Genomic DNA, 25,644 nt, shown 5'->3' on the forward strand with positions numbered 1-25,644 from the left:
CTGTGCCGGGGGGGTTGGGAGCTGCTTGTACGCTCTAGGGTCCTCTGGCAGGCTTTGGGGCCTCCCTTTGAGGGGGGCAGTTGGGAGCTGGTTGTACACCTTTGGGGCCTGAGTCTGGGGTGTGGGGGCTGGGGCTGAGGCCTGGGGCCTGGGGCATGCATCTGGGTGGTGGTGGGGGGGGGTCCAGTTCATGGGGGGGGTGGGTTGGGAGCTGCTTGTGGACAGTTGGGGTCTGCATCCGGGTGTGGCTGGGGCCCGCTTGTAGACTTCTGCAGCCTGTGTCTGGTGTTTGGGGGCTTTTCTGTAGTGTTTGGGGATCGCATTTTGGCTTTGGGATGTGTCTAGAGCTTCTGGGGCCTAGCTGTAGTGCTTGGGGCCTGCGTCTGGGGCTTTTCTGTAGCATTTTGGTAGCGTGTTTGTGATTTGGGGTCTGTATCCAGGGTTTTGCCTTTTTTGTAGTTTTCAGCTTTGTGTCTGTTTCTTTGTTGGTTGCCTGGGGTTTGGGGTTTGGATCATTAGTCAGTGTCATTAGCGTCGGGGGGTTGATATGAAGGGTTAGGGTTGTGGTTAGAGTTGTTAGGGTTAAAGAGAATAAGGATTTTAGGGTAAGGGGATCAAGGTTGTGGGAATAAAAATGTTTTTGCACAGAGTTACATCGTTTAGAGGGAAGGAAGGTGGTATTGATATATGCTTGCAGTGATAAGAAAGCTTAACAGACAACCTTGTAAAATGCAGACAACCAGAATCCTTAGAGCAATTGGGTGGAAATCACGGTGTAAGAAACATTACCACCTCAAAGAGGAAAACAGTCAAGAAAAAAAATAAAATTGACTAGTAACAGGCCAGCAGCTGTGTATTTTCTGTGAAGCACTGGATAGATTGTGAACATGGATTACCCAGTCAATGGGGAAACTGGGGAGGGTCCTGGTCACCGAGAGGAAAAAAAAATTATATAAACTGTGTTATGGAACTAGTAGGTGGCTTGTGGGACGCCTGCCATTGCAATCGTGAATAAAAATGCTACCTCACTGAGATACTTGCCTGAGCCTATGGTATTGGTTACAGAGTGTTTCTAATAAGGTGTTAGGGTTTTAAGGTTTCAGGGCTAAGGCACTAGGGTTGGGTTTCAGGGTTAGGGTTTCCAGGGTTTAGGGTTAGGATTTTAAGGTTGTTAGGGTTGGAGTTATAAGGGTTAGGGTTTGGGGGTTAGTGTGTTAAGGTTTTAAAGTATTTTGTGGTTTTAGTGTTGATAGGGTTTTTAGGGTTAGGGTCTTAGGGTTTTAGTTATGGTCAGGTATTTAGGGTTAGGGTTTTAAGGTCTTATTTTTTTTTTTTAAGGTTAGGGTCTCCAGCGTTAGGGCTTTGAGAATCTTTACGTTTTGGGTTAGGGTTTAGAGGGTCTTAATTTTTAGGGTTAGGGCTTTTAGGCGTAGGTCTAGTGTGGTAAATTTTATCGGGTTAGGACTGTAAGGGTTTTTAGGGTTAGGGTTTCTAGGGTTTTTTGGGGTAGGGGTTAGGGTTAGATCCGTGGGAGCCGTAGTGTTAGGGGTCAGGGTTCTTAGGGGTAAGGCCCAATATTAGGGTGGAAGGCCAAACTAAGGGGGGAGCCCCCCCCAAAATTGAAGGGTCGAAGCCCCAATTTAGGGGAAGAAACGTCAAAATTGTGGGGTCCCCCAAAATTGGGCGGAAGAGCTCTTAATATTGGGGGAAACCCAAAAAAGGAGGGTGGAGGACTCTAAAATTGGGGGGACCCCCCCAAATTGGTTGTGTCCCCCCCCAAATTGGTTGTGTCCCCCCCAAAATTGGTTGTGTCCCCCCCAATTAGGTGAGGAACCCCCAAAATTGGGTGGGCGAACCCCCATATTGGGGGGGAAGAACACTTAAATGGAAGTGTGAAATTCCAGAATTGAATGTGGACCCCCCAGAACAGTCTTCAGGGGTTTAGTGTGGTAAATTTTATCGGGTTAGGGCTGTAAGGGTTTTTAGGGTTAGGGTTTCTAGGGTTTGTTGGGGTAGGGGTTAGGGTTAGATCCGTGGTTGCCATAGGCTTAGGGGTCAAGGTTCTTAGGGGTTAGGCCTAATATTAGGGCGGAAGGCCAAAATAAGAGGGTGGGAGCCCCCCCCAAAATTGAAGGGTTGAAGCCCCAAGTTAGGGGAAGGAACGGCCAAATTGTGGGGTCCCCCAAAATTGGGCGGAAGAACTTTTAATATTAGGGGGGAACCCAAAAAAGGAGGGTGGGGGACTCTAAAATCGGTTGTGTCCCCCCCAAATTAGGGGAGGAACCCCCAAAATTGGGTGGGAGAACCCCCAAATTGGGGGGAAGAAGACTTAAATGGAAGTGTGAAATTCCAGAATTGAATGTGGACCCCCCAGAACAGTCTTCAGGGGTTTAGTGTGGTAAATTTTATCGGGTTAGGGCTGCAAGGGTTTTTAGGGTTAGGGTTTCTAGGGTTTGTTGGGGTAGGGGTTAGGGTTAGATCCGTGGTTGCCATAGGCTTAGGGGTCAAGGTTCTTAGGGGTTAGGCCTAATATTAGGGCGGAAGGCCAAAATAAGAGGGGGGGAGCCCCCCCCAAAATCGAAGGGTTGAAGCCCAAAGTTAGGGGAAGGAACGGCCAAATTGTGGGGTCCCCCAAAATTGGGCAGAAGAACTCTTTAATATTAGGGGGGAACCCAAAAAAGGAGGGTGGGGGACTCTACAATTGGGGGGGACCCCCAAAATTGGTCGGGTCCCCCCAAATTAGGGGAGGAACCCCCAAAATTGGGTGGGTGAACCCCCAAATTGGGGGGAAGAAGACTTAAATGGAAGTGTGAAATTCCAGAATTGAATGTGGACCCCCCCCAGACCTGGGGAGGAATCCCCAAACTTGGGGGGGACCCCCAAAATTGGGGTTAAAGCCCCAGATCCCGGGGAGCTAAGCCCCAAATTAAGGGAAGGAACCTCAAACATGTGGTGAGAACCCCAGCGTTGGGGGAAAGAACCTTAATATTAGGGTGGCAGGCCAAGAAAGGATGGTGGGGGCCTCCAAAATTGTGGGGGGCTTGGAATTGGGGGGAATCCCCAAAATGGAGGGGGAACCCCAAAAGTGGGGGGGGGGCGAAGCACCAAATTAGGGGAAGGAACCCCAAAATTGCGGGGAAGAACTCTGAAATGGAGAGCTGAAAACCCGAAATTGAGGGGAAACCCCCCAAAACGGCGGGAAAACCCTCCATAAACACGAAACCGGTAATGTAACAGAGCAAAAAATGGCGTCCTACGGCAAGGTGCGAGGCTCAATTTTCTGAGGGGTGCTGGGAAATGTAGTTCTTGGCCACCGGGTTTCCGGGAGTCCATATTGTTTTCCCAGAGCATGCCGGGAGATGTAGTTCTCGGACACTGGGCTTCCGGGAGGCCATGTTGGTTTCCCATCTTTGCTAGACTCCGGGTGCTCTGGCTTCACAGAGAAACCCCCAAACTGAAAAATGTACCTGCTAATATATTGGGCTCTAAATGTAGCCCTGGGTTAATTGAATAACAATCCCTGGGTAAGATTGAAGTGCAGGAGGGGTTGGCTACGGTTTTAAGAGCCGGTTTGCAGAAAAGGGATTTCCCGTTAAGAAATGGCATATACTGATTGTTCTCTTCCTTGCTCTGCCAAGACCTCAAGCACATCTTGGAAGCCAGGCAGAATCCGTGGAGCCAATGGAGTTCTCAAGCTCGACTTCAGCTTCTTCCCAGCTAGAAGAAGCAAGGACACACCGGCTGAGTTCCACAGGCAACGCGCCCGTATCTGTAGAGGAGGATTTAGAGATGCTACTTTGGGAACTCTCAGACGGCATACTGGAAGCCGAGCTCGACTTGGACCCAGGGAAGGATGAGGATGACCTCCTCCTTGAGCTTTCCAAGATGATTGATGATTGAACTGCATAGTCCTATGGTATATTAAAAAAAAAAAAAAAAAAAAAACAACTCTTCTTCTTGTTGGATACCCTGAGGTGATCCTTTTTCTAACTGAGGCTTTGCAATGAGACTTAAAGCACAGTTGGAACTGGTAGAAATTGGCAGGATCTGCACTCAGTTGTCCTAAGTTTTCCTGCTGGTCAGAGTTAAGGTCTTGTGCATAGTTCCGTAAGTATAGGTGGCTACCTTTGATATCAAGAGGACAAAACACTTGTTTCTTTTGGCACAGAAAGATGTCCATCGGCACGCTGTGGTGGCTGTGAATTGACGTAGTGATGGAGCGATGCTCTGAAGGCTTAAACGGAAAGCTTCTTCCTTCCGCCCCCCCTTGGCACAGCTCGATGTTGGGCACATTGTGAAGCCTGGGTGTTCTGATTTCTCGGACAGTTGATACCCAAATCCCGGAGTTACTATGTCAACTCTTGACTTTTATTTGTGTATGCCATTGTTTTGACTGTAATCTTTTCAGATGATGAAGCTGTAAGGGCGGGAGGGAGCAAAATAATTATTCTAGCGTTGTGGACCAAACATGCTGCCAGGAGTGGTGGTGGTGGGGTCAGCCCACCCGGCCTTACTTTCAATTATCAGGGATGATAAAATGGTGTGAAAAGCAGCAGCTCTGCGATACGGCTACGCTACCCCCACTCCCTTCTCTTGTGCTGTACCAAAGTTCCCCCAAGCTTTGGTTGGTGCTTTTTGCTGGTGACAGTAGGACTCCAGGGCGAGTAGTCGGGACTCTCCTGCAGTAACTGGGTCAATTAAGGGTTGGTTTAAGTGCCTCCTGGTTTTTAAAATTGCTCCCCTGAGCTGCTGGCTCTGCTGCCTGCTACAGCAAATGTTCGGGTGCCATCAGCGTCGCACTTGGGCGTGGGCAATGACCCTGCGGAGGAGAGCTGAGACTCGCGTGTATTGTGTACCCTGCCGCCAGTGATCGTTTTCCCCTAGCAGATCTATTTTGAATCATTTCCCTAAATTTTAGAGGAACTTTAGGCTCTTTGTGCTATGATTTGTGAAGCTGTAGGGGCCCTCAGGCATTTGCTGCTGGCAGAGGAAAACCGCTTATCGAATTTGTTGTAAATACTTTCTGTTTGGACAACAACGCCTGTGTGTGTGTGTGTGTGTGTGTGTGTGTGTGTGTGCGTGCTTTGACGACCCCCTGCGACGCCCCAGCTCCGCGAGGGAAGCTTTGAAGCGGCTCTGGGAAAACCTCTGCGGAAGAAACCGCTGCTAGTGACTTGCGGAAAAGGGACTCCACAATCAGTGAGATTGTAAAGTCGGTATGTTTATTCAGCGCTGGGCAGCACGGGAGGTCGTGGGCATGAAGATTGATGACTCTTCCTCGTCACCGCTAGTTGACCTCTTGTCTTTGCGCAGACTCAGTTGCTCCTTGGCTCTTGTCCATCTGCAGGACCAGTTTCTCCCAGTTTCTTAAGACAGGCTCACTCTCTTATTAGGAGACTGACCTTGGTAAGGGGCCCAAGGCTTCTTGCTTTAGTTAATTGGCACAATGCACCATAGTTAGCAAAGACGCTAAGTAGCATCCTAGTTTAACGCCGTCAGCGCTCTATCTCTACTTGATAAGATTCTCCTAACTCCCTCTCTCACTGGAGCCCACGCAGCCCTCCGTCCTGCCGAAGGACTTCACGGGGACTTCTGCCGGCTCCGGGTGCCCGCACACAGACAGAAATGGCTTTGAGAGAAAACAATCAGGAGGAGGAGAGCTCAGAGACTGCGGCCGGCTTCGGCCACCTTCCCCTCGCTTTCCCTCTCCGTGTTCAAACCGAGCACTGTTCTGCCGTCAATAAAGCTGGCGCAGGGGCTAAGGGATTTGAGGGCCTGCTTGTACACCTTTGGGGACTGCCTCTTTGGGGGGGGGGGGTGGTGTTAGGAGCTGCTTGTATACTTTTTTAGGCATTCCTCTGAGAGGGGGTTGGGAGCTTCGTGTATACTGGGGGGGGAGGGCCTCCCTTGAGGTGGAAGCGGGGGGCGTTGGAGCGTTTCTACACTGTAGGGGCCTGCCTGTACACTTTTGGGGCCTGCCTTGGAGGGGTTGGGAACTGCTTGTACACCTTTGGGGCCTGCGTCTGCGCGGGGCGGGGGGGGTTGGGGGGTTGGAGCTGGTTTTAACCTTTCGGGCTTGCATCTGGAGGGGTTTGGGGCCTGCCTTTGGGGGGGTGGTTGTGAGCTGCTTGTATACTGTAGGGGCCTGCTTGTACACCTTTGGGGCCTGCGTCTGGGGGGGGGTTGGAGCTGCTTGTACACTGTTAGGGCCTGCCTTGGGGGAGGGGTTGAGGCATGTGCCTTGGGGGCATGGGGTTGGGAGCTGCTTCTACGCTGTCGGGGTCTGGGTCTTGGGGGGTTGGGGCTGTTTGTACACCTTTGGGGCGTGCCTCTGGGGAGGATGGGGAGTTGCTTGTACACCTTTGGGGCCTGTGTCCGGGGGGGGGTTGGGGCCTGTGCCGGGGGGGTTGGGAGCTGCTTGTACGCTCTAGGGTCCTCTGGCAGGCTTTGGGGCCTCCCTTTGAGGGGGGCAGTTGGGAGCTGGTTGTACACCTTTGGGGCCTGAGTCTGGGGTGTGGGGGCTGGGGCTGAGGCCTGGGGCCTGGGGCATGCATCTGGGTGGTGGTGGGGGGGGGTCCAGTTCATGGGGGGGGTGGGTTGGGAGCTGCTTGTGGACAGTTGGGGTCTGCATCCGGGTGTGGCTGGGGCCCGCTTGTAGACTTCTGCAGCCTGTGTCTGGTGTTTGGGGGCTTTTCTGTAGTGTTTGGGGATCGCATTTTGGCTTTGGGATGTGTCTAGAGCTTCTGGGGCCTAGCTGTAGTGCTTGGGGCCTGCGTCTGGGGCTTTTCTGTAGCATTTTGGTAGCGTGTTTGTGATTTGGGGTCTGTATCCAGGGTTTTGCCTTTTTTGTAGTTTTCAGCTTTGTGTCTGTTTCTTTGTTGGTTGCCTGGGGTTTGGGGTTTGGATCATTAGTCAGTGTCATTAGCGTCGGGGGGTTGATATGAAGGGTTAGGGTTGTGGTTAGAGTTGTTAGGGTTAAAGAGAATAAGGATTTTAGGGTAAGGGGATCAAGGTTGTGGGAATAAAAATGTTTTTGCACAGAGTTACATCGTTTAGAGGGAAGGAAGGTGGTATTGATATATGCTTGCAGTGATAAGAAAGCTTAACAGACAACCTTGTAAAATGCAGACAACCAGAATCCTTAGAGCAATTGGGTGGAAATCACGGTGTAAGAAACATTACCACCTCAAAGAGGAAAACAGTCAAGAAAAAAAATAAAATTGACTAGTAACAGGCCAGCAGCTGTGTATTTTCTGTGAAGCACTGGATAGATTGTGAACATGGATTACCCAGTCAATGGGGAAACTGGGGAGGGTCCTGGTCACCGAGAGGAAAAAAAAATTATATAAACTGTGTTATGGAACTAGTAGGTGGCTTGTGGGACGCCTGCCATTGCAATCGTGAATAAAAATGCTACCTCACTGAGATACTTGCCTGAGCCTATGGTATTGGTTACAGAGTGTTTCTAATAAGGTGTTAGGGTTTTAAGGTTTCAGGGCTAAGGCACTAGGGTTGGGTTTCAGGGTTAGGGTTTCCAGGGTTTAGGGTTAGGATTTTAAGGTTGTTAGGGTTGGAGTTATAAGGGTTAGGGTTTGGGGGTTAGTGTGTTAAGGTTTTAAAGTATTTTGTGGTTTTAGTGTTGATAGGGTTTTTAGGGTTAGGGTCTTAGGGTTTTAGTTATGGTCAGGTATTTAGGGTTAGGGTTTTAAGGTCTTATTTTTTTTTTTTAAGGTTAGGGTCTCCAGCGTTAGGGCTTTGAGAATCTTTACGTTTTGGGTTAGGGTTTAGAGGGTCTTAATTTTTAGGGTTAGGGCTTTTAGGCGTAGGTCTAGTGTGGTAAATTTTATCGGGTTAGGACTGTAAGGGTTTTTAGGGTTAGGGTTTCTAGGGTTTTTTGGGGTAGGGGTTAGGGTTAGATCCGTGGGAGCCGTAGTGTTAGGGGTCAGGGTTCTTAGGGGTAAGGCCCAATATTAGGGTGGAAGGCCAAACTAAGGGGGGAGCCCCCCCCAAAATTGAAGGGTCGAAGCCCCAATTTAGGGGAAGAAACGTCAAAATTGTGGGGTCCCCCAAAATTGGGCGGAAGAGCTCTTAATATTGGGGGAAACCCAAAAAAGGAGGGTGGGGGACTCTAAAATTGGGGGGACCCCCCAAATTGGTTGTGCCCCCCCCCAAATTGGTTGTGTCCCCCCCAAAATTGGTTGTGTCCCCCCCAATTAGGGGAGGAACCCCCAAAATTGGGTGGGCGAACCCCCATATTGGGGGGGCAGAACACTTAAATGGAAGTGTGAAATTCCAGAATTGAATGTGGACCCCCCAGAACAGTCTTCAGGGGTTTAGTGTGGTAAATTTTATCGGGTTAGGGCTGCAAGGGTTTTTAGGGTTAGGGTTTCTAGGGTTTGTTGGGGTAGGGGTTAGGGTTAGATCCGTGGTTGCCATAGGCTTAGGGGTCAAGGTTCTTAGGGGTTAGGCCTAATATTAGGGCGGAAGGCCAAAATAAGAGGGGGGGAGCCCCCCCCAAAATCGAAGGGTTGAAGCCCAAAGTTAGGGGAAGGAACGGCCAAATTGTGGGGTCCCCCAAAATTGGGCGGAAGAACTCTTTAGTATTAGGGGGGAACCCAAAAAAGGAGGGTGGGGGACTCTACAATTGCGGGGGACCCCCAAAATTGGTCGGGTCCCCCCAAATTAGGGGAGGAACCCCCAAAATTGGGTGGGTGAACCCCCAAATTGGGGGGAAGAAGACTTAAATGGAAGTGTGAAATTCCAGAATTGAATGTGGACCCCCCCCCAGACCTGGGGAGGAATCCCCAAACTTGGGGGGGACCCCCAAAATTGGGGTTAAAGCCCCAGATCCCGGGGAGCTAAGCCCCAAATTAAGGGAAGGAACCTCAAACATGTGGTGAGAACCCCAACATTGGGGGAAAGAACCTTAATATTAGGGTGGCAGGCCAAGAAAGGATGGTGGGGGCCTCCAAAATTGTGGGGGGCTTGGAATTGGGGGGAATCCCCAAAATGGAGGGGGAACCCCAAAAGTGGGGGGGGGGCGAAGCACCAAATTAGGGGAAGGAACCCCAAAATTGCGGGGAAGAACTCTGAAATGGAGAGCTGAAAACCCGAAATTGAGGGGAAACCCCCCAAAACGGCGGGAAAACCCTCCATAAACACGAAACCGGTAATGTAACAGAGCAAAAAATGGCGTCCTACGGCATGGTGCGAGGCTCAATTTTCTGGGGAGTGCTGGGAAATGTAGTTCTTGGCCACCGGGTTTCCGGGAGTCCATATTGTTTTCCCAGAGCATGCCGGGAGATGTAGTTCTCGGACACTGGGCTTCCGGGAGGCCATGTTGGTTTCCCATCTTTGCTAGACTCCGGGTGCTCTGGCTTCACAGAGAAACCCCCAAACTGAAAAATGTACCTGCTAATATATTGGGCTCTAAATGTAGCCCTGGGTTAATTGAATAACAATCCCTGGGTAAGATTGAAGTGCAGGAGGGGTTGGCTACGGTTTTAAGAGCCGGTTTGCAGAAAAGGGATTTCCCGTTAGAAATGGCATATACTGATTGTTCTCTCCTTGCTCTGCCAAGACCTGAGGCACATCTTGGAAGCCAGGCAGAATCCGTGGAGCCAATAGGAGTTCTCAAGCTCGACTTCAGCTTCTTCCCAGCTAGAAGAAGCAAGGACACGCGGCTGAGTTCCACAGGCAACGCGCCCGTATCTGTAGACGAGGATTTAGAGATGCTACTTTGGGACTCTCAGACGGCATACTGGAAGCCGAGCTCGACTTGGACCCAGGGAAGGATGAGGATGACCTCCTCCTTGAGCTTTCCAAGATGATTGATGATTGAACTGCATAGTCCTATGGTATATTAAAAAAAAAAAAAAAAAAAAAAAAAAAAAAAAAAAAAGAAAACAACTCTTCTTCTTGTTGGATACCCTGAGGTGATCCTTTTTCTAACTGAGGCTTTGCAATGAGACTTAAAGCACAGTTGGAACTGGTAGAAATTGGCAGGATCTGCACTCAGTTGTCCTAAGTTTTCCTGCTGGTCAGAGTTAAGGTCTTGTGCATGGTTCCGTAACTATAGGTGGCTACCTTTGATATCAAGAGGACAAAGCACTTGTTTCTTTTGGCACAGAAAGATGTCCATCGGCACGCTGTGGTGGCTGTGAATTGACGTAGTGATGGAGCGATGCTCTGAAGGCTTAAACGGAAAGCTTCTTCCTTCCGCCCCCCTTGGCACAGCTCGATGTTGGGCACATTGTGAAGCCTGGGTGTTCTGATTTCTCGGACAGTTGATACCCAAATCCCGGAGTTACTACGTCAACTCTTGACTTTTATTTGTGTATGCCATTGTTTTGACTGTAATCTTTCAGATGATGAAGCTGTAAGGGCGGGAGGGAGCAAAATAATTATTCTAGCGTTGTGGACCAAACATGCTGCCAGGAGTGGTGGTGGTGGGTCAGCCCACCCGGCCTTACTTTCAATTATCGGGGATGATAAAATGGTGTGAAAAGCAGCAGCTCTGCGATACGGCTACGCTACCCCACTCCCTTCTCTTGTGCTGTACCAAAGTTCCCCCAAGCTTGGTTGGTGCTTTTGCTGGTGACAGTAGGACTCCAGGGCGAGTAGTCGGGACTCTCCTGCAGTAACTGGGTCAATTAAGGGTTGGTTTAAGTGCCTCCTGGTTATTAAAATAGCTCCCCTGAGCTGCTGGCTCTGCTGCCTGCTACAGCAAATGTTCGGGTGCATCAGCGTCGCACTTGGGCGTGGGCACTGACCCTGCGGAGGAGAGCTGAGACTCGCGTGTATTGTGTACCCTGCCGCCAGTGATCGTTTTCCCCTAGCAGATCTATTTTGAATCATTTCCCTAAATTTTAGAGGAACTTTAGCTCTTTGTGGTATGGTTTGTGAAGCTGTAGGGCCCTCAGGCATTTGCTGCTGGCAGAGGAAAACCGCTTGTCGAATTTGTTGTAAATACTTTCTGTTTGGACAACACGCCTGTGTGTGTGTGTGTGCGTGTGTGTGTGTGTGCGTGCTTTGACGACCCCCTGCGACGCCCCAGCTCCGCGAGGGAAGCTTTGAAGCGGCTCTGGGAAAACCTCTGCGGAAGAAACCGCTGCTAGTGACTTGCGGAAAAGGGACTCCACAATCAGTGAGATTGTAAAGTAGGTATGTTTATTCAGCGCTGGGCAGCACGGGACGTCATGGGCATGAAGATTGATGACTCTTCCTCGTCACCGCTAGTTGACCTCTTGTCTTTGCACAGACTCAGTGCTCCTTGGCTCTTGTCCATCTGCAGGACCAGTTTCTCCCAGTTTCTTAAGACAGGCTCACTCTCTTATTAGGAGACTGACTTGGTAAGGGGCCAAGGCTTCTTGCTTTAGTTAATTGGCACAATGCACCATAGTTAGCAAAGACGCTAAGTAGCATCCTAGTTTAACGCTGTCAGCGCTCTATCTCTACTTGATAAGATTCTCCTAACTCCCTCTCTCACTGGAGCCCACGCAGCCCTCCGTCCTGCCGAAGGACTTCACGGGGACTTCTGCCGCTCCGGGTGCCCGCACACAGACAGAAATGGCTTTGAGAGAAAACAATCAGGAGGAGGAGAGCTCAGAGACTGCGGCCGGCTTCGGCCACCTTCCCCTCGCTTTCCCTCTCGTGTTCAAACCGAGCACTGTTCTGCCGTCAACCTTCGCTGCCTCTGCCCGCGGCGCTGGCTTTCGCGTGTGCCATTGCTCCTCCGCGTGTGCCATTGCTCCTCTACATATTTTATCCTTCCTTTTGTAAGGAATGGTCCAGCAATTCGTGTCACTAAGGGATTTGAAGGGTTACCATCGAGGCCCGGGTCTAGGTGATAAGAGAACAAAGGGGTTTTAGGGAAAAGTGCTGACTACTGCAGGGGATGTTGCTAGAGTTTCTGAAATCCGGCGCAGAGGCTCCCAAACGAGGAGGAAGGGGGAGCTGAAGGACAATTGAAGGACAAAAGCCTGAGAGGAAGACAACCAGCATTCAGCCCGAGCAAGCCCCGAGAGACCACCAGAGACTGGTACGCAGGCGCCCCTGGGAGGGGTTTCGGATTCCGGAAACCAATTCTAATAACCCTGCCTCTTCTCGAAGTAGTAATGAATATGTATTAGCCTGGGAGCATCAAAACCAGCCGCCTTACGTAACAGGCGTGCGTCCTGGGGGAGCAGAGACTCCCGGCGCACCCAGCGCTGCTTGCTTGCCTCTATTCGTTTAATAAATTGTAAACTTTGATTGTAATCCTATTTGGATTTATAACAGCCATTTATAACACTTTTTATATTTGTATTTTATTTAAGGCTGTCTTGCCCCCCTCCCCCCCCAGCCTCGCTGCTCGCCAATAAAGCTGGCGCAGGGGCTAAGGGATTTGAAGGGCCTGCTTGTACACCTAAGGATTTGAGGGCCTGCTTGTACACCTTTGGGGACTGCCTCTTTTGGGGGGGGGGGGGGGTGTTAGGAGCTGCTTGTATACTTTTTTAGGCATTCCTCTGAGAGGGGGTTGGGAGCTTCGTGTATACTGGGGGGGGAGGGCCTCCCTCGAGGTGGAAGCGGGGGGGGTTGGAGCGTTTCTACACTGTAGGGGCCTGCCTGTACACTTTTGGGGCCTGCCTTGGAGGGGTTGGGAACTGCTTGTACACCTTTGGGGCCTGCGTCTGCGCGGGGCGGGGGGGGGGTTGGGGGGTTGGAGCTGGTTTTAACCTTTCGGGCTTGCATCTGGAGGGGGTTGGGGCCTGCCTTTGGGGGGGTGGTTGTGAGCTGCTTGTATACTGTAGGGGCCTGCTTGTACACCTTTGGGGCCTGCGTCTGGGGGGGGGTGGGAGCTGCTTGTACACTGTTAGGGCCTGCCTTGGGGGAGGGGTTGGGGCATGTGCCTTGGGGGCATGGGGTTGGGAGCTGCTTCTACGCTGTAGGGGTCTGGGTCTTGGGGGGTTGGGGCTGTTTGTACACCTTTGGGGCGTGCCTCTGGGGAGGATGGGGAGTTGCTTGTACACCTTTGGGGCCTGTGTCTGGGGTGTGGGCGCTGGGGTGAGGCCTGGGGCCTGGGGCATGCATCTGGGTGGTGGTGGTGGTGGGGGGTCCAGTTCATGGGGGGGGTGGGTTGGGAGCTGCTTGTGGACAGTTGGGGTCTGCATCCGGGTGTGGCTGGGGCCTGCTTGTAGACTTCTGCAGCCTGTGTCTGGTGTTTGGGGGCTTTTGTGTAGTGTTTGGGGATTGCATTTTGGCTTTGGGATGTGTCTAGAGCTTCTGGGGCCTAGCTGTAGTGCTTGGGGCCTGCGTCTGGGGCTTTTCTGTAGCATTTTGGTAGCGTGTTTGTGATTTGGGGTCTGTATCCAGGGTTTTGCCTTTTTTGTAGTTTTCAGCTTTGTGTCTGTTTCTTTGTTGGTTGCCTGGGGTTTGGGGTTTGGATCATTAGTCAGTGTCATTAGCGTCGGGGGGTTGATATGAAGGGTTAGGGTTGTGGTTAGAGTTGTTAGGGTTAAAGAGAATAAGGATTTTAGGGTAAGGGGATCAAGGTTGTGGGAATAAAAATGTTTTTGCACAGAGTTACATCGTTTAGAGGGAAGGAAGGTGGTATTGATATATGCTTGCAGTGATAAGAAAGCTTAACAGACAACCTTGTAAAATGCAGACAACCAGAATCCTTAGAGCAATTGGGTGGAAATCACGGTGTAAGAAACATTACCACCTCAAAGAGGAAAACAGTCAAGAAAAAAATAAAATTGACTAGTAACAGGCCAGCAGCTGTGTATTTTCTGTGAAGCACTGGATAGATTGTGAACATGGATTACCCAGTCAATGGGGAAACTGGGGAGGGTCCTGGTCACCGAGAGGAAAAAAAAAATTATATAAACTGTGTTATGGAACTAGTAGGTGGCTTGTGGGACGCCTGCCATTGCAATCGTGAATAAAAATGCTACCTCACTGAGATACTTGCCTGAGCCTATGGTATTGGTTACAGAGTGTTTCTAATAAGGTGTTAGGGTTTTAAGGTTTCAGGGCTAAGGCACTAGGGTTGGGTTTCAGGGTTAGGGTTTCCAGGGTTTAGGGTTAGGATTTTAAGGTTGTTAGGGTTGGAGTTATAAGGGTTAGGGTTTGGGGGTTAGTGTGTTAAGGTTTTAAAGTATTTTGTGGTTTTAGTGTTGATAGGGTTTTTAGGGTTAGGGTCTTAGGGTTTTAGTTATGGTCAGGTATTTAGGGTTAGGGTTTTAAGGTCTTATTTTTTTTTTTTTAAGGTTAGGGTCTCCAGCGTTAGGGCTTTGAGAATCTTTACGTTTTGGGTTAGGGTTTAGAGGGTCTTAATTTTTAGGGTTAGGGCTTTTAGGCGTAGGTCTAGTGTGGTAAATTTTATCGGGTTAGGACTGTAAGGGTTTTTAGGGTTAGGGTTTCTAGGGTTTTTTGGGGTAGGGGTTAGGGTTAGATCCGTGGGAGCCGTAGTGTTAGGGGTCAGGGTTCCTAGGGGTAAGGCCCAATATTAGGGTGGAAGGCCAAACTAAGGGGGGACCCCCCCCCAAAATTGAAGGGTCGAAGCCCCAGTTTAGGGGAAGAAACGTCAAAATTGTGGGGTCCCCCAAAATTGGGCGGAAGAGCTCTTAATATTGGGGGAAACCCAAAAAAGGAGGGTGGGGGACTCTAAAATTGGGGGGACCCCCCAAATTGGTTGTGTCCCCCCCCAAATTAGTTGTGTCCCCCCCAAAATTGGTTGTGTCCCCCCCAATTAGGGGAGGAACCCCCAAAATTGGGTGGGCGAACCCCCATATTGGGGGGGAAGAACACTTAAATGGAAGTGTGAAATTCCAGAATTGAATGTGGACCCCCCAGAACAGTCTTCAGGGGTTTAGTGTGGTAAATTTTATCGGGTTAGGGCTGTAAGGGTTTTTAGGGTTAGGGTTTCTAGGGTTTGTTGGGGTAGGGGTTAGGGTTAGATCCGTGGTTGCCATAGCGTTAGGGGTCAAGGTTCTTAGGGGTTAGGCCTAATATTAGGGCGGAAGGCCAAAATAAGAGGGTGGGAGCCCCCCCCAAAATTGAAGGGTTGAAGCCCCAAGTTAGGGGAAGGAACGTCAAAATTGTGGGGTCCCCCAAAATTGGGCGGAAGAACTTTTAATATTAGGGGGGAACCCAAAAAAGGAGGGTGGGGGACTCTAAAATCGGTTGTGTCCCCCCCAAATTAGGGGAGGAACCCCCAAAATTGGGTGGGCGAACCCCCAAATTGGGGGGAAGAAGACTTAAATGGAAGTGTGAAATTCCAGAATTGGATGTGGACCCCCCAGAACAGTCTTCAGGGGTTTAGTGTGGTAAATTTTATCGGGTTAGGGCTGTAAGGGTTTTTAGGGTTAGGGTTTCTAGGGTTTGTTGGGGTAGGGGTTAGGGTTAGATCCGTGGTTGCCATAGGGTTAGGGGTCAAGGTTCTTAGGGGTTAGGCCTAATATTAGGGCGGAAGGCCAAAATAAGAGGGGAGGAGCCCACCCAAAATTGAAGGGTTGAAGCCCAAAGTTAGGGGAAGGAACGTCAAAATTGTGGGGTCCCCCAAAATTGAGCGGAAGAGCTCTTAATATTGGGGGAAACCCAAAAAAGGAGGGTGGGGGACTCTAAAATTGGTTGTGTCCCCCCCAAAATTGGTTGTGTCCCCCCCAAAATTGGTTGTGTCCCCCCCAATTAGGGGAGGAACCCCCAAAATTGGGTGGGCGAACCCCCATATTGGGGGGGAAGAACACTTAAATGGAAGTGTGAAATTCCAGAATTGAATGTGGACCCCCCAGAACAGTCTTCAGGGGTTTAGTGTGGTAAATTTTATCGGGTTAGGGCTGCAAGGGTTTTTAGGGTTAGGGTTTCTAGGGTTTGTTGGGGTAGGGGTTAGGGTTAGATCCGTGGTTGCCATAGCGTTAGGGGTCAAGGTTCTTAGGGGTTAGGCCTAATATTAGGGCGGAAGGCCAAAATAAGAGGGGGGGAGCCCCCCCCAAAATCGAAGGGTTGAAGCCCAAAGTTAGGGGAAGGAACGGCCAAATTGTGGGGTCCCCCAAAATTGGGCGGAAGAACTCTTTAATATTAGGGGGGAACCCAAAAAAGGAGGGTGGGGGACTCTACAATTGGGGGGGACCCCCAAAATTGGTCGGGTCCCCCCAAATTAGGTGAGGAACCCCCAAAATTGGGTGGGTGAACCCCCAAATTGGGGGGAAGAAGACTTAAATGGAAGTGTGAAATTCCAGAATTGAATGTGGACCCCCCCCAGACCTGGGGAGGAATCCCCAAACTTGGGGGGGACCCCCAAAATTGGGGTTAAAGCCCCAGATCCCGGGGAGCTAAGCCCCAAATTAAGGGAAGGAACCTCAAACATGTGGTGAGAACCCCAACATTGGGGGAAAGAACCTTAATATTAGGGTGGCAGGCCAAGAAAGGATGGTGGGGGCCTCCAAAATTGTGGGGGGCTTGGAATTGGGGGGAATCCCCAAAATGGAGGGGGAACCCCAAAAGTGGGGGGGGGGCGAAGCACCAAATTAGGGGAAGGAACCCCAAAATTGCGGGGAAGAACTCTGAAATGGAGAGCTGAAAACCCGAAATTGAGGGGAAACCCCCCAAAACGGCGGGAAAACCCTCCATAAACACGAAACCGGTAATGTAACAGAGCAAAAAATGGCGTCCTACGGCAAGGTGCGAGGCTCAATTTTCTGGGGAGTGCTGGGAAATGTAGTTCTTGGCCACCGGGTTTCCGGGAGTCCATATTGTTTTCCCAGAGCATGCCGGGAGATGTAGTTCTCGGACACTGGGCTTCCGGGAGGCCATGTTGGTTTCCCATCTTTGCTAGACTCCGGGTGCTCTGGCTTCACAGAGAAACCCCCAAACTGAAAAATGTACCTGCTAATATATTGGGCTCTAAATGTAGCCCTGGGTTAATTGAATAACAATCCCTGGGTAAGATTGAAGTGCAGGAGGGGTTGGCTACGGTTTTAAGAGCCGGTTTGCAGAAAAGGGATTTCCCGTTAAGAAATGGCATATACTGATTGTTCTCTTCCTTGCTCTGCCAAGACCTGAAGCACATCTTGGAAGCCAGGCAGAATCCGTGGAGCCAATGGAGTTCTCAAGCTCGACTTCAGCTTCTTCCCAGCTAGAAGAAGCAAGGACACGCCGGCTGAGTTCCACAGGCAACGCGCCCGTATCTGTAGACGAGGATTTAGAGATGCTACTTTGGGAACTCTCAGACGGCATACTGGAAGCCGAGCTCGACTTGGACCCAGGGAAGGATGAGGATGACCTCCTCCTTGAGCTTTCCAAGATGATTGATGATTGAACTGCATAGTCCTATGGTATATTTAAAAAAAAAAAAAAAAAAGAAAAAAAAGAAAACAACTCTTCTTCTTGTTGGATACCCTGAGGTGATCCTTTTTCTAACTGAGGCTTTGCAATGAGACTTAAAGCACAGTTGGAACTGGTAGAAATTGGCAGGATCTGCACTCAGTTGTCCTAAGTTTTCCTGCTGGTCAGAGTTAAGGTCTTGTGCATGGTTCCGTAACTATAGGTGGCTACCTTTGATATCAAGAGGACAAAGCACTTGTTTCTTTTGGCACAGAAAGATGTCCATCGGCACGCTGTGGTGGCTGTGAATTGACGTAGTGATGGAGCGATGCTCTGAAGGCTTAAACGGAAAGCTTCTTCCTTCCGCCCCCCTTGGCACAGCTCGATGTTGGGCACATTGTGAAGCCTGGGTGTTCTGATTTCTCGGACAGTTGATACCCAAATCCCGGAGTTACTATGTCAACTCTTGACTTTTATTTGTGTATGCCATTGTTTTGACTGTAATCTTTTCAGATGATGAAGCTGTAGGGACGGGAGGGAGCAAAATAATTATTCTAGCGTTGTGGACCAAACATGCTGCCAGGAGTGGTGGTGGTGGGGTCAGCCCACCCGGCCTTACTTTCAATTATCAGGGATGATAAAATGGTGTGAAAAGCAGCAGCTCTGCGATACGGCTACGCTACCCCCACTCCCTTCTCTTGTGCTGTACCAAAGTTCCCCCAAGCTTTGGTTGGTGCTTTTTGCTGGTGACAGTAGGACTCCAGGGCGAGTAGTCGGGACTCTCCTGCAGTAACTGGGTCAATTAAGGGTTGGTTTAAGTGCCTCCTGGTTTTTAAAATTGCTCCCCTGAGCTGCTGGCTCTGCTGCCTGCTACAGCAAATGTTCGGGTGCCATCAGCGTCGCACTTGGGCGTGGGCACTGACCCTGCGGAGGAGAGCTGAGACTCGCGTGTATTGTGTACCCTGCCGCCAGTGATCGTTTTCCCCTAGCAGATCTATTTTGAATCATTTCCCTAAATTTTAGAGGAACTTTAGGCTCTTTGTGCTATGATTTGTGAAGCTGTAGGGGCCCTCAGGCATTTGCTGCTGGCAGAGGAAAACCGCTTGTCGAATTTGTTGTAAATACTTTCTGTTTGGACAACAACGCCTGTGTGTGTGTGTGTGTGTGTGTGTGTGTGTGTGTGCACGCGTGCGTGCTTTGACGACCCCCTGCGACGCCCCAGCTCCGCGAGGGAAGCTTTGAAGCGGCTCTGGGAAAACCTCTGCGGAAGAAACCGCTGCTAGTGACTTGCGGAAAAGGGACTCCACAATCAGTGAGATTGTAAAGTAGGTATGTTTATTCAGCGCTGGGCAGCACGGGAGGTCGTGGGCATGAAGATTGATGACTCTTCCTCGTCACCGCTAGTTGACCTCTTGTCTTTGCGCAGACTCAGTTGCTCCTTGGCTCTTGTCCATCTGCAGGACCAGTTTCTCCCAGTTTCTTAAGACAGGCTCACTCTCTTATTAGGAGACTGACCTTGGTAAGGGGCCCAAGGCTTTTTGCTTTAGTTAATTGGCACAATGCACCATAGTTAGCAAAGACACTAAGTAGCATCCTAGTTTAACGCTGTCAGCGCTCTATCTCTACTTGATAAGATTCTCCTAACTCCCTCTCTCACTGGAGCCCACGCAGCCCTCCGTCCTGCCGAAGGACTTCACGGGGACTTCTGCCGGCTCCGGGTGCCCGCACACAGACAGAAATGGCTTTGAGAGAAAACAATCAGGAGGAGGAGAGCTCAGAGACTGCGGCCGGCTTCGGCCACCTTCCCCTCGCTTTCCCTCTCCGTGTTCAAACCGAGCACTGTTCTGCCGTCAACCTTCGCTGCCTCTGCCCGCGGCGCCGGGCTTTCGCGTGTGCCATTGCTCCTCTACATATTTTATCCTTCCTTTTGTAAGGAATGGTCCAGCAATTCGTGTCACTAAGGGATTTGAAGGGTTACCATCGAGGCCCGGGTCTAGGTGATAAGAGAACAAAGGGGTTTTTAGGGAAAAGTGCTGACTACTGCAGGGGATGTTGCTAGAGTTTCTGAAATCCGGCGCAGAGGCTCCCAAACGAGGAGGAAGGGGGAGCTGAAGGACAATTGAAGGACAAAAGCCTGAGAGGAAGACAACCAGCATTCAGCCCGAGCAAGCCCCGAGAGACCACCAGAGACTGGTACGCAGGCGCCCCTGGGAGGGGTTTCGGATTCCGGAAACCAATTCTAATAACCCTGCCTCTTCTCGAAGTAGTAATGAATATGTATTAGCCTGGGAGCATCAAAACCAGCCGCCTTACGTAACAGGCGTGCGTCCTGGGGGAGCAGAGACTCCCGGCGCACCCAGCGCTGCTTGCTTGCCTCTATTCGTTTAATAAATTGTAAACTTTGATTGTAATCCTATTTGGATTTATAACAGCCATTTATAACACTTTTTATATTTGTATTTTATTTAAGGCTGTCTTGCCCCCCTCCCCCCCCAGCCTCGCTGCTCGCCAATAAAGCTGGCGCAGGGGCTAAGGGATTTGAAGGGCCTGCTTGTACACCTAAGGGATTTGAGGGCCTGCTTGTACACCTTTGGGGACTGCCTCTTTTGGGGGGGGGGGGGGGGGGGGTGTTAGGAGCTGCTTGTATACTTTTTTAGGCATTCCTCTGAGAGGGGGTTGGGAGCTTCGTGTATACTGGGGGGGGAGGGCCTCCCTCGAGGTGGAAGCGGGGGGGGTTGGAGCGTTTCTACACTGTAGGGGCCTGCCTGTACACTTTTGGGGCCTGCCTTGGAGGGGTTGGGAACTGCTTGTACACCTTTGGGGCCTGCGTCTGCGCGGGGCGGGGGGGGTTAGGGGGTTGGAGCTGGTTTTAACCTTTCGGGCTTGCATCTGGAGGGGCTTGGGGCCTGCCTTTGGGGGGGTGGTTGTGAGCTGCTTGTATACTGTAGGGGCCTGCTTGTACACCTTTGGGGCCTGCGTCTGGGGGGGGGTGGGAGCTGCTTGTACACTGTTAGGGCCTGCCTTGGGGGAGGGGTTGGGGCATGTGCCTTGGGGGCATGGGGTTGGGAGCTGCTTCTACGCTGTAGGGGTCTGGGTCTTGGGGGGTTGGGGCTGTTTGTACACCTTTGGGGCGTGCCTCTGGGGAGGATGGGGAGTTGCTTGTACACCTTTGGGGCCTGTGTCTGGGGGGGGGTTGGGGCCTGTGCCGGGGGGGTTGGGAGCTGCTTGTACGCTCTAGGGTCCTCTGGCAGGCTTTGGGGCCTCCCTTTGAGGGGGGCAGTTGGGAGCTGGTTGTACACCTTTGGGGCCTGAGTCTGGGGTGTGGGGGCTGGGGCTGAGGCCTGGGGCCTGGGGCATGCATCTGGGTGGTGGTGGTGGGGGGGGTCCAGTTCATGGGGGGGGGTGGGTTGGGAGCTGCTTGTGGACAGTTGGGGTCTGCATCCGGGTGTGGCTGGGGCCTGCTTGTAGACTTCTGCAGCCTGTGTCTGGTGTTTGGGGGCTTTTCTGTAGTGTTTGGGGATCGCATTTTGGCTTTGGGATGTGTCTAGAGCTTCTGGGGCCTAGCTGTAGTGCTTGGGGCCTGCGTCTGGGGCTTTTCTGTAGCATTTTGGTAGCGTGTTTGTGATTTGGGGTCTGTATCCAGGGTTTTGCCTTTTTTGTAGTTTTCAGCTTTGTGTCTGTTTCTTTGTTGGTTGCCTGGGGCTTGGGGTTTGGATCATTAGTCAGTGTCATTAGCGTCGGGGGGTTGATATGAAGGGTTAGGGTTGTGGTTAGAGTTGTTAGGGTTAAAGAGAATAAGGATTTTAGGGTAAGGGGATCAAGGTTGTGGGAATAAAAATGTTTTTGCACAGAGTTACATCGTTTAGAGGGAAGGAGGGTGGTATTGATATATGCTTGCAGTGATAAGAAAGCTTAACAGACAACCTTGTAAAATGCAGACAACCAGAATCCTTAGAGCAATTGGGTGGAAATCACGGCGTAAGAAACATTACCACCTCAAAGAGGAAAACAGTCAAGAAAAAAATAAAATTGACTAGTAACAGGCCAGCAGCTGTGTATTTTCTGTGAAGCACTGGATAGATCGTGAACATGGATTACCCAGTCAATGGGGAAACTGGGGAGGGTCCTGGTCACCGAGAGGAAAAAAAAAATTATATAAACTGTGTTATGGAACTAGTAGGTGGCTTGTGGGACGCCTGCCATTGCAATCGTGAATAAAAATGCTACCTCACTGAGATACTTGCCTGAGCCTATGGTATTGGTTACAGAGTGTTTCTAATAAGGTGTTAGGGTTTTAAGGTTTCAGGGCTAAGGCACTAGGGTTGGGTTTCAGGGTTAGGGTTTCCAGGGTTTAGGGTTAGGATTTTAAGGTTGTTAGGGTTGGAGTTATAAGGGTTAGGGTTTGGGGGTTAGTGTGTTAAGGTTTTAAAGTATTTTGTGGTTTTAGTGTTGATAGGGTTTTTAGGGTTAGGGTCTTAGGGTTTTAGTTATGGTCAGGTATTTAGGGTTAGGGTTTTAAGGTCTTATTTTTTTTTTTTTAAGGTTAGGGTCTCCAGCGTTAGGGCTTTGAGAATCTTTACGTTTTGGGTTAGGGTTTAGAGGGTCTTAATTTTTAGGGTTAGGGATTTTAGGCGTAGGTCTAGTGTGGTAAATTTTATCGGGTTAGGACTGTAAGGGTTTTTAGGGTTAGGGTTTCTAGGGTTTGTTGGGGTAGGGGTTAGGGTTAGATCCGTGGGAGCCGTAGTGTTAGGGGTCAGGGTTCTTAGGGGTAAGGCCCAATATTAGGGTGGAAGGCCAAACTAAGGGGGGAGCCCCCCCCAAAATTGAAGGGTCGAAGCCCCAATTTAGGGGAAGAAACGTCAAAATTGTGGGGTCCCCCAAAATAGGGCGGAAGAGCTCTTAATATTGGGGGAAACCCAAAAAAGGAGGGTGGGGGACTCTAAAATTGGGGGGACCCCCCCAAATTGGTTGTGTCCCCCCCAAAATTGGTTGTGTCCCCCCCAATTAAGGGAGGAACCCCCAAAATTGGGTGGGCGAACCCCCATATTGGGGGGGCAGAACACTTAAATGGAAGTGTGAAATTCCAGAATTGAATGTGGACCCCCCAGAACAGTCTTCAGGGGTTTAGTGTGGTAAATTTTATCGGGTTAGGGCTGTAAGGGTTTTTAGGGTTAGGGTTTCTAGGGTTTGTTGGGGTAGGGGTTAGGGTTAGATCCGTGGTTGCCATAGCGTTAGGGGTCAAGGTTCTTAGGGGTTAGGCCTAATATTAGGGCGGAAGGCCAAAATAAGAGGGTGGGAGCCCCCCCCAAAATTGAAGGGTTGAAGCCCCAAGTTAGGGGAAGGAACGTCAAAATTGTGGGGTCCCCCAAAATTGGGCGGAAGAACTTTTAATATTAGGGGGGAACCCAAAAAAGGAGGGTGGGGGACTCTAAAATCGGTTGTGTCCCCCCCAAATTAGGGGAGGAACCCCCAAAATTGGGTGGGCGAACCCCCAAATTGGGGGGAAGAAGACTTAAATGGAAGTGTGAAATTCCAGAATTGGATGTGGACCCCCCAGAACAGTCTTCAGGGGTTTAGTGTGGTAAATTTTATCGGGTTAGGGCTGCAAGGGTTTTTAGGGTTAGGGTTTCTAGGGTTTGTTGGGGTAGGGGTTAGGGTTAGATCCGTGGTTGCCATAGGGTTAGGGGTCAAGGTTCTTAGGGGTTAGGCCTAATATTAGGGCGGAAGGCCAAAATAAGAGGGGAGGAGCCCACCCAAAATTGAAGGGTTGAAGCCCAAAGTTAGGGGAAGGAACGTCAAAATTGTGGGGTCCCCCAAAATTGAGCGGAAGAGCTCTTAATATTGGGGGAAACCCAAAAAAGGAGGGTGGGGGACTCTAAAATTGGTTGTGTCCCCCCCAAAATTGGTTGTGTCCCCCCCAATTAGGGGAGGAACCCCCAAAATTGGGTGGGTGAACCCCCAAATTGGGGGGAAGAAGACTTAAATGGAAGTGTGAAATTCCAGAATTGAATGTGGACCCCCCCCAGACCTGGGGAGGAATCCCCAAACTTGGGGGGGACCCCCAAAATTGGGGTTAAAGCCCCAGATCCCGGGGAGCTAAGCCCCAAATTAAGGGAAGGAACCTCAAACATGTGGTGAGAACCCCAACACTGGGGGAAAGAACCTTAATATTAGGGTGGCAGGCCAAGAAAGGATGGTGGGGGCCTCCAAAATTGTGGGGGGCTTGGAATTGGGGGGAATCCCCAAAATGGAGGGGGAACCCCAAAAGTGGGGGGGGGGCGAAGCACCAAATTAGGGGAAGGAACCCCAAAATTGCGGGGAAGAACTCTGAAATGGAGAGCTGAAAACCCGAAATTGAGGGGAAACCCCCCAAAACGGCGGGAAAACCCTCCATAAACACGAAACCGGTAATGTAACAGAGCAAAAAATGGCGTCCTACGGCAAGGTGCGAGGCTCAATTTTCTGGGGAGTGCTGGGAAATGTAGTTCTTGGCCACCGGGTTTCCGGGAGTCCATATTGTTTTCCCAGAGCATGCCGGGAGATGTAGTTCTCGGACACTGGGCTTCCGGGAGGCCATGTTGGTTTCCCATCTTTGCTAGACTCCGGGTGCTCTGGCTTCACAGAGAAACCCCCAAACTGAAAAATGTACCTGCTAATATATTGGGCTCTAAATGTAGCCCTGGGTTAATTGAATAACAATCCCTGGGTAAGATTGAAGTGCAGGAGGGGTTGGCTACGGTTTTAAGAGCCGGTTTGCAGAAAAGGGATTTCCCGTTAAGAAATGGCATATACTGATTGTTCTCTTCCTTGCTCTGCCAAGACCTGAAGCACATCTTGGAAGCCAGGCAGAATCCGTGGAGCCAATGGAGTTCTCAAGCTCGACTTCAGCTTCTTCCCAGCTAGAAGAAGCAAGGACACGCCGGCTGAGTTCCACAGGCAACGCGCCCGTATCTGTAGACGAGGATTTAGAGATGCTACTTTGGGAACTCTCAGACGGCATACTGGAAGCCGAGCTCGACTTGGACCCAGGGAAGGATGAGGATGACCTCCTCCTTGAGCTTTCCAAGATGATTGATGATTGAACTGCATAGTCCTATGGTATATTAAAAAAAAAAAAAAAAAAAAGAAAAAAAAGAAAACAACTCTTCTTCTTGTTGGATACCCTGAGGTGATCCTTTTTCTAACTGAGGCTTTGCAATGAGACTTAAAGCACAGTTGGAACTGGTAGAAATTGGCAGGATCTGCACTCAGTTGTCCTAAGTTTTCCTGCTGGTCAGAGTTAAGGTCTTGTGCATGGTTCCGTAACTATAGGTGGCTACCTTTGATATCAAGAGGACAAAGCACTTGTTTCTTTTGGCACAGAAAGATGTCCATCGGCACGCTGTGGTGGCTGTGAATTGACGTAGTGATGGAGCGATGCTCTGAAGGCTTAAACGGAAAGCTTCTTCCTTCCGCCCCCCTTGGCACAGCTCGATGTTGGGCACATTGTGAAGCCTGGGTGTTCTGATTTCTCGGACAGTTGATACCCAAATCCCGGAGTTACTATGTCAACTCTTGACTTTTATTTGTGTATGCCATTGTTTTGACTGTAATCTTTTCAGATGATGAAGCTGTAAGGGCGGGAGGGAGCAAAATAATTATTCTAGCGTTGTGGACCAAACATGCTGCCAGGAGTGGTGGTGGTGGGGTCAGCCCACCCGGCCTTACTTTCAATTATCAGGGATGATAAAATGGTGTGAAAAGCAGCAGCTCTGCGATACGGCTACGCTACCCCCACTCCCTTCTCTTGTGCTGTACCAAAGTTCCCCCAAGCTTTGGTTGGTGCTTTTTGCTGGTGACAGTAGGACTCCAGGGCGAGTAGTCGGGACTCTCCTGCAGTAACTGGGTCAATTAAGGGTTGGTTTAAGTGCCTCCTGGTTTTTAAAATTGCTCCCCTGAGCTGCTGGCTCTGCTGCCTGCTACAGCAAATGTTCGGGTGCCATCAGCGTCGCACTTGGGCGTGGGCACTGACCCTGCGGAAGAGAGCTGAGACTCGCGTGTATTGTGTACCCTGCCGCCAGTGATCGTTTTCCCCTAGCAGATCTATTTTGAATCATTTCCCTAAATTTTAGAGGAACTTTAGGCTCTTTGTGCTATGATTTGTGAAGCTGTAGGGGCCCTCAGGCATTTGCTGCTGGCAGAGGAAAACCGCTTGTCGAATTTGTTGTAAATACTTTCTGTTTGGACAACAACGCCTGTGTGTGTGTGTGTGTGTGTGTGTGTGTGTGCGTGCTTTGACGACCCCCTGCGACGCCCCAGCTCCGCGAGGGAAGCTTTGAAGCGGCTCTGGGAAAACCT

At 50.5% G+C, this 25,644-nt stretch overlaps 3 long non-coding RNA genes across 3 annotated transcripts; all 3 read left to right on the plus strand.

Moving 5' to 3' along the window:
- The first annotated feature begins 9,309 nt into the window (after positions 1–9,309).
- On the plus strand, positions 9,310–9,909 carry LOC308186876. The gene is made up of 2 exons (XR_013944357.1): positions 9,310–9,468; positions 9,581–9,909. It is a non-coding gene; the product is annotated as an uncharacterized lncRNA (long non-coding RNA).
- A 3,184-nt stretch (positions 9,910–13,093) lies between these two features.
- LOC308186874 lies at positions 13,094–17,420 on the plus strand. Its single transcript, XR_013944355.1, has 2 exons — positions 13,094–16,926; positions 17,041–17,420. It is a non-coding gene; the product is annotated as an uncharacterized lncRNA (long non-coding RNA).
- A 5,713-nt stretch (positions 17,421–23,133) lies between these two features.
- On the plus strand, positions 23,134–24,487 carry LOC308186875. The gene is made up of 2 exons (XR_013944356.1): positions 23,134–24,013; positions 24,128–24,487. It is a non-coding gene; the product is annotated as an uncharacterized lncRNA (long non-coding RNA).
- The last annotated feature ends 1,157 nt before the right edge of the window (positions 24,488–25,644 follow it).

This window comes from Anser brachyrhynchus, assembly GCF_964034855.1.
Source record: "Anser brachyrhynchus genome assembly, contig: SCAFFOLD_237, whole genome shotgun sequence".
In the NCBI taxonomy this organism is placed as follows: Eukaryota; Metazoa; Chordata; class Aves; order Anseriformes; family Anatidae; genus Anser; species Anser brachyrhynchus.